Consider the following 11,671-nt stretch of genomic DNA (forward strand, 5'->3'; position numbering starts at 1 on the left):
CAGGCAAAAAACACGTCTAAGCAACACAACTTCCAGATTTAAAGGGCAACTCCTGCCAATTTCAATGTGCTGTTGTATTGCTCACGCTACCCTTGACTTGTCAGTACCCGGTGACACCGCATTTTTTGGTTCAGCCCTTTCTGAGATATGAGCTATTCTAATGGGGGCAACTTTTGTTTACATTTCAAAAAAACATCTTTATTTATTCCCAAAAACATCCAAAAGGTTATGCAACATTAGCAGACAGCGATACCTTTTGGGAAAATATTTGGAGTAGGCCTATGCAATACTATGAGCAATACAACAGCACATTGAAATTGGCAGGAGTTGCCCTTTAAGGTTACGTTAGGTGCCTTGCACAAGGGAACCACATCCATAGATGACACTGGGATTCAAAACCTGCAACTTTTCCGATTCTAAGACCAACTAAGGGCAGCCGTGACCTAATGTTTAGGGCGTTGGTATTACAGTTTTTCTCAATTGGTTTTGTACATTTCTCACAACAGAATAATGATTCTCAAAAGTCTTTGTTCAATTGTGACTTCCTGGTGTTACCTCTGCACATGGTCAAATCAGTTTCTCATTGTTTTCGGCATATAGCAAATGCTCTCGTCCACCATGCCATGGCTGTGTACAATTCTCAGTGATTTCGTACATTATCAATTGCTTTTGTCATATCACTCAAAAAGCTTTGTCACTGAATGCATGAAACTATCTCAATCTTATCTGATCAATGTAATATAAAACTGAATTTACAACATTTCCCATCCAATCTAAACAGCATTTCGCTTCAGAAAAGATCCTCAAGAGTGTACTATTCAATGAGACAACATGAGAAATTGATTTGACTAGCTTGTCCATACACTATGACACAATGACTAACCATTCTGCTGGCGCGGATACGTTTATTGACACAAAAAACTTGGTTTTGAAAGACAAATAAGGGTTTTGAGCAAGAGACTCGGTTTTGCAGGTTATCCACCGTGTTTTGCCATTTGTTAAAGCTGTTTTGAGAATGAATATTATGTTTTGCAAATTGCGAGAGAGATTCGAAAAATGTACAAAACCAATTGAGAAATACTGTAAGATCAGAAGGTGGCAGGATCGAACCCCATCCTTAGCTCTCCCTACACCTCCATCCATGACTGAAGTGCCTTTGAGCAAGGCATCTGACCTACCCCAACATTGCTCCAGGAACTGTAACCAAAACCCTGTAAAATAACTGTGAGTCGCTTTGAATAAAAATGCCATCTAAGTGTAATGTAATATTGGAAAAGATTATAAAAGGTAGGGAACCCCTGGGCTACAGCAAGGCATCCAGAAGTGTAGCCTACTGGGTAATGTGTTTGTTTGCCATTCTATTTCAAGCATCCACTCAGACATATGCATGTACTTTGTCCAGGTAGACAAATACTGAGGCACTCAAGGTTGCAATTTTTACTTTTTTTATTTGGCTTGCAAATTGCATCCTTGAAGTGCCTCAGCATTTGTTTACCTGGACCAAGTTTGAGAGCCCCTACTGATGAGCACCAAGGGGAAAAGGTGAAGACACAGAAGCACTTCAATTACCTGCTTGTGCTTGATAGGCATGTACTTTATTGGAAATGTTAAGTGGAAATTGGAAATCACCCAAACATAACTGAGTAGTGAAATGCATCAATCAAATCGCTGGACATTCTGAAGTATCAAAGACAAATGCTCCAGAAATTGAGGTCATAGGCTATTGGATTTTCATAAAGCCAGTGCTGGGTGTTCTAAGAGCCTGGGTATTCTCAGCTTCTACAAAGACGAGGCGACTTCACCCTGACCTGACACATTCCTCCTGGCCTTGGCATTGATGGCCTGCCCTGCCCTGCCCTGCCCTGCCCTGCGTAGGGGTGCAAACACACAGAGAGAGAGAGAGAGAGAGAGAGAGAGAGAGAGAGAGAGAGAGAGAGAGAGAGAGAGAGAGAGAGAGTGAGCGAGAGAGCATTCCTTTTGGCCCTGGCCTGACACCATAAAGCCTGCCCTGCCCTGCACCGGTAAGGGAAGAGTGAAGAAAATGTGTGTGTGTGTGTGTGCATGCGTGCGCACATGAGTGAGTGTCTGCGTGTGTGTGCACGTGTTCCCCACCTGATCCTCACTATATGCTATTCTTTTCCCGTCATCCCAATCCCAGGACCCCCAATTAGCATAATGTACCACAAGACAACACATGCTTCCCGACACTCCTCGCCCCCACCCCTTCTTTTTTCTGCATCTCATCTTATCAGTGGCACACAGGGCTACTTTGTGCCTTCATATGATTGTTTGGTAAATAAATAAACAAACGAACAAATACATAAATAAATTACCATGCTTCCACAACCCACCACTACCACAACATCTATGGCCTATCACAATGTGGCCAATCACAAATACAAATACAAGGTATAAACAGAGATTCTTTAAGTGTATAGAGATATGCCAACATAATAGGTTTCTATGGGCACCTAAAGGGGCGTGTCATAATACTCCTAGCATTGAATAGAACAGTCCTTCGGTCTGCCTAAAGGGGGAGCCCCCCCCACCCCCTTGCGACAGTAGAACCAGGAAACAATGGGTCAATGGAACCTCTCTCTCTCTACTCTCTCTGGTATAAGTTCATGTAAGCAAACAGGGCCAGTGACAGATTCGGCCAGGCCTGGGACAAAGTGATCTGAAAGGGCCCCACTCCCCAATAGATGCAATGAAATGAGTAACTAATTCGGGCCCCCATCTCTCACTGGGCACGGGACAACTGTCACCTTTGCCTCCTGCTGTCTGCACCCTTGTAAGCAAAATACAAGGGTGGGAGTGGGCATCTTAAAACACATAAAACACATTCGACATGATGTTTCTAATATTGTCTGTATGTTCATTGTGGGTTGCTTGCTTGTATGTTATGTGTGCTCTATATGTCCTGAATGTTTTGTATGAGCGAAGCTCACTTTACTGCAAATCAAATCTACCCTTAGGTACCAATAAAGCTATCTAATCTAATCCAATCTAATCTAGTTTCCATTCTGCCCTGTGTGGGGCAGGGGTGCTACAAAAGTGTGTTAGTTAGTTGGGGGTTGGCCAGGGTGACGAGCTAAGCTTATACCTGGGATTTCCACAGTCATGAACTGACCCCTGGTCCCATACAGCATGGTCTCTAGTGTCCACCCTGCTCTGTGCTGTGGTGGGGGCAAGGCGTGCTACAAGAATGTGAGGGGAAAATGTGGGAAAGACAGAGCAAGGTGGAGCACTTGAGATTTCAATCAATGCTCATGAACGGGTCGAAGGTCCCTCATCAGACACAAGCCTCACAGAGCAGCACTTAATTTGGCCCACAGCTTGTAAACAAAAGACAACTTTTCAATCCAATATGATGCTCTCCAACATTCTTAAAATGGCTACCCAACACAGGGGTCTTGTGGCTTTGAGATTAACCAAGGCACATGTATTCATCTAAATACATTCCATTAGAATGTGCATGAATGAAATGGTCAAAAATTATGTTGGCATACGTTGTTTGTTATTACTACTGACACAATTAATCCTTTAGCGCAGAGCCTATGTTATAACCATACTATCACCAAAATTGTAATGCCAATGTCTTAATCTGTTGCTTACGGCTCTCTGTAATGTCATAGCAATGTTGTTATAATGTAGTTGATTATTTTCAGCAAATAGTGAATAGCACCGGCGACCCCATCTGCAGTAGCCTAAGAGGCTACGTTACCTGCAAGATTTGGCCCTTTGCACAACCTTGCGAACCCAATTTGGTCCTTGGCCCAAAATAATAGCCCACGTCTGGTCTTGAGTCCACCCAGCCTTGCCCTGTGTGGTAAGCCAGGTAAAGTCAACCTTGAGATAGTGGTCCCGGGAAATAATCTCATAGACGAGCATGGGCTCCTCATGTTCTAAACCAAATGTTACCTGTGGGCTATCTAGTATTAGAAGGTTTAGCTCTTCCCGAAGGTTAACTTCATCAGGTTTATCACTTAACCATGTTCTTGGCATACCCCCCATCTCTTCTGACAGGCCAGGGCAAAGCAACAACACTTTTCAAAGCAACAGCATTGATTCACACATCTGCCCGCCACTGTGCTCATAGGCTGCCTGAGGGGATTCAGGTGAAACTATTTGAGATCAGTGAAGACTCATCCATTGAAGCTAGCTGGGGCCCAGCTGCCAAGTAAACTGATGAATAAAATGATGCAGAGTTCTTTTTAGGGGTGAGGTTTCCACCAACTGAAAAGAAACCAGCTAATGCAGGGAGCTGGGGGGGGGGGAGAGGGGCCTAAGTGGATTTTTTTCTTACATCTTTGCCCTGGCCTGTTTTACCCCACTGGCCAGGGCTAAAGCAACAATGCATTGGCAATCTTACACTATTCATGTACATTAAATGTGCACTGTGTAATATTTTTAGTAGTTTATTTCCAGAATGAATGCTGCCCATTCAGAAATGTTACCTTTTCACGAATACGTACCACCACCATCAAATTCTAAGTATTCATTACGACTGGGAAAAAAAAGCACTTTTCATACATGAAATGCGGGATCTTCTCCATGGTCCGACATTTTGAATTTCCAGAAATAGACATTTTTAGCTGCAAAACTTACTACACTTTGGTCACACTAGTAGGCATTCGTTTATTATTTAGTAAATATCCATGAAAATGTTGCATTTACCAATAGGCAGCACAGTTTAAATGATCAGCATAATTTCAACACCTACAAGTACTCTGGCCTGCATCCTACACAGTGCACCTTTAAGTTGCCACTGTACCTGGGGGCCAGAAGCAGCTGGAGCTGTTTGTTACTGTCTGTGATGCTTCTCATTCACCGATTCAATAGTGTTTGTTGTTGTTATTGTTTGGTGTAACCAAACTCCAGGACAGGCACAATTATAAGGCACGACCTATACAAGAAGGTCCAGAGTAGGCCTACGTTTGTAATGAATGTTTAAGTTAAATGTCACAAATTATCTGATAAGATAGGCTTAAGTCGTTATATTACATGCGCTTAGGCCTATTCTATTACAAAAAAGGAAACACTAAGGCTACAAGCTGTTCTGTGTAGCTTATCCACCGTCAGTGATGATGGGTCGTGCTGTATTCGAGCTACATAGAATATGTAAGTTATTAGCCAGTGCGACATGATTAGTTTCCACTTTACAAACTGTGTGTGTCTGTTTAATTTCTTTCCATCAAACGGTCAGACATGGAAAGGAAAAGGTCACGCACAGTTCTTCTTTAGGGAAGTGGCAAACTAAACAGCATCTGACTGAATGCACAAAGCGTTGATTGAAATGTTCAGCATAGCTTACTTTGTATTTCATGTAAAATAAATGCTCCCTAATGGCAAAATGGCATGCATCAGAGTTAAGTATGGGACAGATGTCGTGAATGCCTACAGTGCAGTGAAATGACAGCTGGTGTGTGAGTTATTAGAAGGTGAATGTCTAGAGCTCTACGTCAATATTTCTCATTACTCTTTTAAAATCAAATCTCCAACGTGATCTTGAACAGACACGTTTAGAGACACCAAGAAATTCCTCACGTGCCGAGAATTTTTGCACGCTTTTTGTCAGCGCTGTCAATCAGTAACGTGATAAGTCAGGGCAATGGAAATGCATTGCAGACGATCACACACCACACGCACACAACTAGAACTAGACTAACGATACTGCGAATGCCAAGGTATATTAAACTGCAAACTGCAAAACCGAAAGACCAAATGTAGGGCTGAGTTTATGTAACATTTTTAACCACATGGGATTACAGCATGATCCTGTCCTGCGACACACCTGACAGGCAAACTTTTTCGCCGCTCACATGTAGCACAAGGTTACAAACGGTCACCGCAGGTGAACAGGACAGCCTGTTTCCCTGACGATAGCTGAAGAGGTCTGCTTTACCAAAACCGAAGAACCTGTCAAGTGTCAACCACACACTGCTCGTACAGTAGGCTACTTTTCGACTTCAGACAGGTATTGCCGTGTGTAGAAAGGGAGCTGACAAAAAAGAAAAGATGTATTCGTTTCGTGAGTGAATGAAAATCTAAAGACAGGAAACGTGCTATTGACAGTCAACTTGATTGCGGAGATATGTTAGCGTAGCTTCGTACATTACTGAGCTACACATATGAGCTTAATAGAGCTGTTAGTTTAGTATGTAGGCTATTCTGTCAATCTACCTTCCGCGTGAGAGTTCCTACCTTCATCTGACTGTGTTGTGGACTCGTTCGTCAACTTCTGCCCGTGATGATACTCCCAACAGAACGTTCACCATGTATTCCTCATGTTGGTGGGTCCGTGTGTCCTTCCTTCACCTTCAAAAGTTAGCTTGTCAAGTGATTTGAGTTGGACTTGGACCTGTGTGCGGTGAGATGCGGCGCAGCAGCGGGTTGCGGCTGTCTGCGTCGCGCGTTGCCCATATGGACGCTTCCCTGCTCTCGACTGACTTGTGTCGACAGACTAGTAACAGCCCCTCCCCATTCTCGCATGTGCGCTGTTCTGTGTGCGTGCGCCGGCGGCAGTTGGGGTGTGTCTGCCCGGTGTATGAGTGCGTCTGGCAGCTATGGTAGGGGTGGGGGTGGGGGTATCTATCAGCCTGACAACAATTCTCTGCTTCTTAAAGGTTTTCCCCAGGCGAATCTCAATAATAGCCTGCGTCTCCCCATGTCGCCCCAGATGTCAACATTTGTCCACCCCTCACTAAACAATGACAGGTTCAGCCTCCCCCGCAATTTGTTTGCAGTGCATAGTCGAGTAGATAAGGCTCATACAGTTTGATGGTAGGCTAATTTACACACTGGAGGCCAATTCTTTGTGAACCAATGTTAGTCTTCCTTTTATTTGCTTTAACATTGTATTTCTGTTTGCTTTGTGTGACACAGGTATAAACAAGCCATGGTGTAGGCCTATTTATTCTGGTAGCTGAATGCAATTTTAATTTGAATTTAGCCCGTCTTTAAGAATATGACCATTTGTTGCCCCAGATGTAGGTCTATTTTAGTTCCAGACGGTCATATTAAACTGAGAAGCATAGCCTCATAGGCTACAGCTTTTGTGCACACTACAGTAGATAGCCTATTTTCGTGGGTAAATCTCAAAGTGAAGGTCAGCTTTTCATTATTTTTCTTTATGTTTGTGATAGGCTATAGGTCACTTTATGTGTGACGGAGGTCATCTTGCACCTGTTCACCCCCCTCGGGGATCGAACGTGCGACCTCGTCAACTACAACGGTTCGGCAATGGGAGACACAGTACGATACCGCTGGGCCAAGAGACTAGTCTCTCGGCCCAACGGCACGAGACTGTATGAGGCTATCGGAGGGAGGTTTACCAACGTTCCACGCCAACTCTGTGCTAGTTAGCCTCCGTTACACTCTCCCCCTTAAACCTCACTCCCATCCCGGGTCATACGGCACCACTGTGACGGAGGTCATCTTGCACCTGTTCACCCCCCTCGGGGATCGAACGTGCGACCTCGTCAACTACAACGGTTCGGCAATGGGAGACACAGTACGATACCGCTGGGCCAAGAGACTAGTCTCTCGGCCCAACGGCACGAGACTGTATGAGGCTATCCGTGGGAGGTTTACCAACGTTCCACGCCAACTCTGTGCTAGTTAGCCTCCGTTACATATGATAGACCTATCTTAGGCCTTTTAAGATGTGGAGGGGGGCGGGGGAGTTGCAAGCATGTAGCCTAATATATTTGTTTGTTTGTTTGTTCATTAAACTGTCATCTTGTGACACAATGTAGGCCTGTAGGCCACCGTCAAGAATAGATGCAGAGAATAGATGGGGTGGGGCCATAGAGGCAGGGACGGGGGCGGGGGCGTTGGAAGCATGTGTTGTTGTGTTGTCTGGGTGTGTCTTCATTCATGAGACGCATTATGCTAATTGGGTCCTGGAGTGGAGGTGTGTGTGCGTGTGTGTGTGTGTGTGTGTGTGTGTGTGTGTGTGTGTGTGTGTGTGTGTGTGTGTGTGTGTGTGTGTGTGTGTGTGTGTGGGTGGGGGGGTCCATTGTCCATTGGGAGGGGGGGGGTCCATTGTGTAGATGACGGGAAAAGAATACTTTGTACTGAGGATCAGGTGGGGAACACGCGCCCATGCACACACACACACACACACACACACACACAGACATACACACACACACACACACACACACACACACACACACACACACACACACACACACACACACACACACACACACACACACACACACACACACACACACACACACACACACACAGCGGTGGGCTTGTCTTCAATACAGTGTATGCTGCCTTTAATAGCCTGACAAAACCCCCACAATTACGCTATTATTTATTTACTCTTCTCCCATTGCCTTCTTTTGAAAAAGCCCCCTTTCTGGAAATTGTACGATGCCTTTGTGGCAGTTGGTGACAATAGACCAAGATAACTGAAGATCCATTTAAACTCGATGCCTGGTGCATTTACCTTTTTACCTCTTGAGACCACCTGCCAATTTGGTTGGGTTTGTAAATTCAAAACTCCTTCCATAATTCATGCTTTCAATAGAAGTATTGAAGTTGTCTGTTACAGCCCGACCAAAGTAGAGATACTATTACACAAGCATATGTATCGTCATAAAAAACCCTTCCCCAAGTGACAAAAATGTCACGGGGGGACTGGACATGGCCAAATGACTTTTATATGAATATGTGTGTAAATAATCCTCCTATTGTCTCCTCTGGCCTGTGGCCACTTCCCTCGATGTCCTCTAGGTTAGGAAAGAGCAGCACACCCTATATCATAGGCCAGGGGTGAGCAGTTATGTTGGGAGGACGGCCATATTTGGTTTCGAATATTGACTGAAGGACCAGATATCACAAGGAATGTTTGCTGACATTCCTGCATATGAATGTATTTAGATAAATGCAGTACCGTACATATCTGGCTGATATGAATTTAAATGTTGTCTTTCTTGTAATGGCTCTGGGAGCCAAATGAAATGGGTCCGCGGGCCGTGTGTGACCCCCGGGCTGGAGTTTGCCCACCTCTGGCATAAGGTATATAGCATAGCATAGGCTTCCCCATACTTTCAAAAGGAAAGATAAAGCCAGATAAAGCGTGCCATAAACAACGTTTCCTTTTGAGGAAGCCATTCATCCCAGGTTACTGAAGATGCCCAACGTCACCTCGATCATGACGACATTGCGCAAGCAACATAACCTTTGAACCATGGTGATTTAGATGGTGTGTGTGTGTCTGTGTGTTTGTGTGTGTGTGTGTCCGGGTACCAACCTGAAAGAGTTGACTGTGACGTGTCCCTTTTCTGTGTGTATCATATCGCCTTAAGATAAATTCTGATTACTGTACCTTTACGTAATATATAGGCCTACTGCTGCTCACACCTCCAACATCAATCGTGCTGAATGTTTTCCACTTTTGAAAGGACATGCCCACTATTTAGTCCGCTTAGCCCCTTTTCGGACTGGTTTGCAAAGCAACAGAGTGGTCCTTGCAAATGTCCAATTCTGTCAGTCATTAGAACCACACTAACGGTAGGGACACATACACGCGAATTTGGCCAAGCGAAGCGAACTTCACCATTCACTCCTATGAGAGAGGCGAAGGCAAGCGAAAGCAAGCGAACAGGAGCGAAGCGAAGCAAAATTATTAAACAAAGTTTAATGTTATACAAATGAGGAGCGAATTCGCCTGCGGCGGCCCAATCAAATCAACAACATAATGGTTCCCTTCCATTTGATTCGCCGCAACGACCTGATGACGGTTGAGCTGTCAGTGAATTTCGCCTCTCTTCGCCTCGCTCGCTTCGCCTGCAATGTGTCCCTACCGTAACTGACTGCAGTTGTTATTGTTTTTGTTGTTGTTTTTCTTTTCGTCTGTGGTGTTGTTTTCAAAGATGTGCAAAACTCAACAAGCATAGTGATTATGAGTTGTATTCTATGAAATATGTAGTAACATGGCGTCTGTCGTGTTTGATGTCCTATTTTGTAAACTGTAAAACATGTCGTTAGAAAAATAGTTTGTTTACAGATCCACAATGTCGACCAGGTGCAAAGCTAACTTTCCACCAAGCTAGATAGTATTTTGACCTAATTTAGATCCACCTCATCTATGACAAAATTAATAGATGGTTCCTAGACTATATCTCACTTGCAGGGATTACTGTAGGTTGTTTGGGGGGGTTGGGGAGGAAATTTGAAAATACAAAAAAATACAAAAGTATGATTTTAACGCAATGTGAGAATGGAAAAACAGAGGCTTGTGGTTCAGGGCCCCCTTGAGTCTTGGGCCCCTGGGCCTGGGCCAGGTAGGCCTGTGCAGTAATCTGTCCCTGCTCTTTTGTGATATAGTCTGCCGATAGCCAGGCTACAATGACCTAGCCTGATGATTATCATCGCCATTCAAATCTCTTCGAGACTTGGTCTGACCAAGAGCATAACAATTATCATTTCCCAAACTCAGAAAGTGCTTGCATTGCTCTTGACCTGACTAGTCGCAACACCGAAGGTGCTGTGTCACTAGGAGGGCGAGGCCTGGCTAACAATGACCCTGTTTAGGAAACAGTTTCCACGAAGATTACACCACTGGCAAACGGAGAGCACTCTACAAAGAGCTGGCTGGCCACACAAAGCAGGTTCACGCCATTAAGATGTTCTCTCTCCCCCTTCTGTCTGTGCGTGTGCGTGTGTATGTCTCTGTGTGTGTTTGTGTCTGGGTGGTGTCAGGTTGCCCAGCTCGTGTTTCAGGGATGTCACCGGATACGGGTCTCTGAGGATGTTCTTATCATAAGAGATTAGTCACACCTGCTCCCATATAGCTCACCTCCTGTTGCTCTCTCATTAAGTGTATGAGTAACTGTAACAGACACACTCTCACACACACACAATCACCAGGGGTGGACCTATGGGGGGAGCAGGGCATTTGCCACAGGGCCTAGAGCCCTCCTACATTGGTGGTGGCAGCGGCCCTATTGTCACCTTGACAGGCTGTATGCGGGGCCCTATAAGTGTCTTGCCCTGGGGCCCTGTGTACAATTGTTCCACCACTGACACTGACACTGACACTCACACACACACACACACACACACACACACACACACACACACACACACACACACACACACACACACACACACACACACACACACACACACACACACACACACACACACACACACACACACAAACCCAGAGGGGTTCTTCTCACATACACGTACACGCACACAGTCACAGAGATGTATTTTTATGTTACTCATGCCTGCACGCACACACCCACGCACACACACGTGCACACACACACACAAACACACACACACACACACACACACACACACACACACACACACACACACACCCACGCACACACACGTGCACACACACACACAAACACACACAAACAGCCTGGCCACTTCTGCCCCTTTACTTTATAATAGGAAGACCTCAAGGCATCAGTATAAGGACCTCATTAGGCACAGATGTGGCTGGCACAAACACATACACACACACGCGCACACACACACGCGCACACACACACGCGCACACACACACACACACACACACACACACACACACACACACACACACACACAGAAAACAGCCTGGCCACTTCTGCCCCTTTACTTTATAATAGGAAGACCTCAAGGCATCAGTATAAGGAGCTCATTAGGCACAGAT

At 45.1% G+C, this 11,671-nt stretch overlaps 1 protein-coding gene across 2 annotated transcripts in view; it reads right to left on the bottom strand.

Moving 5' to 3' along the window:
- Window positions 1–6,485, bottom strand: part of LOC134450151 (N-acetyllactosaminide beta-1,3-N-acetylglucosaminyltransferase 2-like) — a 31,799-nt gene extending 25,314 nt beyond the window's left edge. For both annotated transcript variants that reach the window (XM_063200016.1, XM_063200009.1), the window contains exon 1: window positions 6,205–6,485. The gene's annotated coding sequence lies outside the window, so the exon portion shown is untranslated. The remainder of the gene's footprint in view (window positions 1–6,204) is intronic.
- Between the last annotated feature and the right edge of the window lie 5,186 nt (window positions 6,486–11,671).

This window comes from Engraulis encrasicolus, chromosome 1 (genome assembly GCF_034702125.1).
Source record: "Engraulis encrasicolus isolate BLACKSEA-1 chromosome 1, IST_EnEncr_1.0, whole genome shotgun sequence".
Taxonomy (NCBI): domain Eukaryota; kingdom Metazoa; phylum Chordata; class Actinopteri; order Clupeiformes; family Engraulidae; genus Engraulis; species Engraulis encrasicolus.